The following is a 5,000-nucleotide window of genomic DNA, read 5'->3' as shown; positions in this document are numbered from 1 at the left end:
GATATAAAACATGTGTTTAGTTGATTTTAAAATTCAAGTTATAAGGAATAACTTTTTTTTGCGAATAAGTTTAGAATTAACTAAACTATGTTCTAGTGATTACAAGTTTAAACATTCGAATAAGATAGCTTTATATGTATGAATCGAATGATGTTATGAACATCATTACTACCTCAAGTTTTCTGGATAAAGCTAATGAAAATGAGAAAAATGGATCTAGCTTCAAAGGATTCTTGGATGGCTTGAAAGTTCTTGAAGCAGAATCATGACACGAAAACAAGTTCAAGTAAGATTTCCACTCGAAATAAGATTGTTATAGTTATAGAAATTGAATCAAAGTTTGAATATGAGTATTACCTTGTATTATAAAGATATCATACTGTAAATAATAAAGATTTCTTGAGGTTGAATGATCACTCTACAAGATTGGAAGTAAGCTAGCAAACTTGGAAGTATTCTTGATTTTATGAAACTAGAACTTGTAGAATTTATGAAGAACACTTAGAACTTGAAGATAGAACTTGAGAGAGATTAACTAGATGAAGAAAATTGAAGAATGAAAGTGTTTGTAGGTGTTTTTGGTCGTTAGTATATGGATTAGATATAAAGGATGTGTAATTTTGTTTACATGTAAATAAGTCATGAATGATTACTCATATTTTTGTAATTTTATGAGATATTTCATGCTAGTTGCCAAATGATGGTTCCCACATGTGTTAAGTGACTCACATGGGCTGCTAAGAGCTGATCATTGGAGTGTATATACCAATAGTACATACATCTAAAAGCTGTGTATTGTACGAGTACGAATACGGGTGCATACGAGTAGAATTGTTGATGAAACTGAACGAGGATGTAATTGTAAGCATTTTTGTTAAGTAGAAGTATTTTTATAAGTGTCTTGAAGTCTTTCAAAAGTGTATGAATACATATTAAAACACTACATGTATATACATTTTAACTGAGTCGTTAAGTCATCGTTAGTCGTTACATGTAAGTGTTGTTTTGAAACCTTTAGGTTAACGATCTTGTTAAATGTTGTTAACCCATTGTTTATTAAATCAAATGAGATGTTAAATTATTACATTATCATGATATCATGATATTAATATATCTTAATATGATAAATATACATTAAATGTCGTTACAACGATAATCGTTACATATATGTCTCGTTTCAAAATCATTAAGTTAGTAGTCTTGTTTTTACATATGTAGTTCATTGTTAATATACTTAATGATATGTTTACTGATCATAATATCATGTTAACTATATATATATCCATATATATGTCATCATATAGTTTTTACAAGATTTAACGTTCGTGAATCGCCGGTCAACTTGGGTGGTCAATTGTCTATATGAAACCTATTTCAATTAATCAAGTCTTAACAAGTTTGATTTCTTAACATGTTGGAAAAATTTAATCATGTAAATATCAATTTCATTTAATATATAAAAACATGGAAAAGTTCGGGTCACTACAGATACCAGTTGTTGGTCCCTTGATAACAACAGGAGTATTGTAGAGGGGGAGGGGGTGAATACAATTTCATTCAATTAACTTAACAGTTAAACACGATTAGTATTCAAGCATGTAAATTAAATAGAGTCACATGTAATTTTCAACGGTTATTCTTTATTGATTGAATCACAAAGAATCACAACTATCCTTGGCGGAATGATAGTTGGTTGACACAGATTACTTAGAATATAGCTAAGAGGTAAACTAAAAGCTATTACACGTTTTTGACTCTAAATAAATAAACCCACACCACTAGTTGTTACAATAGTGGATACAACAATTTATAGTAGTCCTATTAACCGTGTAATGGTTCTATTGTCCACTGGTTCATAGGATGTCTATACTTACAACTGCATCAGAGAGCATGCTCTCCTCTTTCATCTTTGGTAGCTATTTGCAGGAACACCCCAATTCAGTTTGGCACCACTATTTGATTAAACAAATAGAATGTTGTGTTCCCTAGGTGTTGACAAAGTATAACCCATGTCTGCACATGCGTTAAACTTCTGCATTCCCACGTGGTCTTGTAAGGTCACATGTCAGCCGCCGACGCGTGTCCTTTTCTGTTCAACTTTGTCTTTGACTTCTGTTGAATAGTACAATTGATGTAGACCACTCGAGAAACTACTATGCTTATAATGGAGCATAGCTGTCTTGTATAGTAAGCTGTATTCCAGCTGTGCTGGTTCTTCATTGCTGAGACACTTGATATTCTTGAACTGCTGAGTACACATCCTGTGCTGATTGAAGAACACTGTCTACCTTGTACTGGTAGACTGAGCAGCAAACTACACTCGACACAACAATATCTGTTGTCTATACATAAACAAACTTGTGCTGGCTGCACATAACATTTTATTGCAAATAAATTACAGTTTTGTCATAATTAAATCCTTAATTATTTTGGGGACTCAACACATGCTTCTACCTTGAGTTTAACCATATTTTTTGGAATTATTATCATGTTCATATGAAATGTTATTTTCCCAAAAGACAAACTTTTAAATCAAAGTCTATGATAGTTTTTAATTATCCAACCCAAAACAGCCCCCGATTTTACTATGACGGCGTATGCTCAGTTTTACGGTGTTATTCGTGTTTACAAGTTTTAAATCCTTATGTTAGCATATCATAGAGCTATATTACATGTGTGAGGTTATTTTTAAAAGTTAAGTTAGAAGGATTAACTTTGTTTGCGAACAAGTTTAGAATTAACTAAACTATGTCCTACAAGTTATATTCTTCGAATAATAAAGTTATATAAAGTATGAATCGAACAAGGTTACTACCTCAAGTTTAGAAGGTAAACCTACTAGAAATAACAAGAAATAATCTTGAGCTTGAAAGGATTTTCGATGGCTTGGAACTCTTGAAGTAGAATCATGGAATGAAAACAAATTCAAGTAAGATTACTACTTGATTTAAGATAGTTATAGTTATAGAAATCGAATCAAAGCTTGAATATGAATATTACCTTAATTTATAATGATAACCTACTGTAAATAACAAAGTTTCTTGATCTTAGATTATTACTTGTAATGGATTAGAAATATTGAAAGTAACCTTACAAACTTGAAAGGATTTTGAAGTGTTCTTGAATGATTGTTTTTATGATAATTATAGATTATAATCAAAGCTTATATTTGATGAATTCTTGCTGGAAAAATAGTAGCTAGACGTTATGGAAAGAGTGTGTGTGTTTTGAGAGAGAATTAGAAAGAAAATTGGAAAGAAAATGAAGTGAGTGGTGAGTGGTGAATGGTGAGTGGGGTTAAAAGGAGTTCTAGTTTTGTTTTGTTGCTCATAAGTCATGCTAGATGTCTAATGGTTGGTTCCACATGTTTGTTGACTCATTATGGGCTGCTAAAAGCTAATCATTGAGTGTACATATCAATAATATATACATCTAGAAGCTGGGTATTATATGGGTGAAAATACCATATGAATACGAGTAGAATTTTTGAGAAAATCGAATGCGATTAGGAGTGTAGTTATCTTTATTGAGTATAAGTATTTTGATATATGTTCTTAAGTCTTTCAAATATGTATTAATACATCATTGTACGATACATATGTATTCATTATGATTTAGGGTTTATTTCGTCGTTTAATCGATACATATATGTATTTTTTCGAACCTTTACGTTAGTAGTCTCATTTTATGTATATAGTTCATTGTTAATATACTTAATGAGATACTTACATATCATTATATCATGTTAAATATATATGTATGTCCATATATATATTATCATGTCGTCTTTACAAGTTTTAACGTTCGGGAATCATTGGACAAACTGGGTGGTCAAACGTTTACATAAAATCCGTTTCAAATAATCAAGTCTTAACAAGTTTGATTTCTTAACATATTGGAAATATTTATTCATATAAATATTCATCTCATATAATATATAATCATGAAAAAAAAATCCGGGTCATTACAACAACAGCTCCCAAAACTGGCACAACTGTCCCCAAGGCATTTCTTTCATTAGTAAATGCTTGAGCAAGAAGGTGTGTGACTTGCATATTTTGGTTATTGATCATGGCGTGCATTAGGCGCATATTATTAACGGAGACGGCATCGCCATGTTGGGTTTTTGGGTGAAGGGTTTTGGCGATGAGGTGGTGAAGAATGCGGTGAACGAGATTGGTGAAATTTGAAGCCTTTTTACTTGACCTTTAGGCTTCATTATCAGAGGTGTAACTTCGCCAGAAAGCTTGATGATCGATGTTGTTCAGGGTGGTGTGTCCTCTTTTAAACACAGACCGGTTAACGTGTGATCTCTTGTACAGTTCTAGATGCAAGAGTCAGGTGATACATTTGATTCTGATGGCGGAAATGGATGCACTGATGTTGTACTCCTCCTGGTCAACATTTGCTTCAAATCTCCATGTTGCCATGAATTCAACATACGGCTCCTGATACACCTGTTCTTGAATTTCAAACAGCTTTTGCCATGCGCTGTTTACTTTCCCGTGTACTATAAAACTTAAAATCTATCTCAGCTCATTGGCCCAATGACATTGCTCCATTATTTCCCAGTTTATGTATTTGTTGGAACCCTTTTGTCGGTTTATCCAATTTCGTATGAACGGTTCGTTATCCGTCGGGTTGTCTTGCCCGAGGAGGTAATGGGGCAACTCATACTCATCTAGTAGATAATTAACCATCTGCAAAAGTCAAGTAATGTATGTTACATTCCAAAATAATAAGACTTAGAAATGAAAAATGCTTATATTTTTCGAAAAAAATCGAAATGAGGGCTTTAAAAATGGCATTTTCTAATTCCCTGTTATAGTCATTATAGCCAAAATTACCGCAAACAATTATCTAATCTTACTATAAATTTATTTCTAAGCAAAATTCAAAGCGTACCCCGTACCCGTGATTGCAACAAATAATGCTAAAAATAATAATTATAGCAAGTTAGTCGTAATAAGCAACTTTGATTAAAGTAGGATGATTGTTAA

Source organism: Rutidosis leptorrhynchoides, chromosome 11 (assembly GCF_046630445.1).
Source record: "Rutidosis leptorrhynchoides isolate AG116_Rl617_1_P2 chromosome 11, CSIRO_AGI_Rlap_v1, whole genome shotgun sequence".
In the NCBI taxonomy this organism is placed as follows: Eukaryota; Viridiplantae; Streptophyta; class Magnoliopsida; order Asterales; family Asteraceae; genus Rutidosis; species Rutidosis leptorrhynchoides.
Note: the sequence above shows the minus strand (reverse complement) of the source record.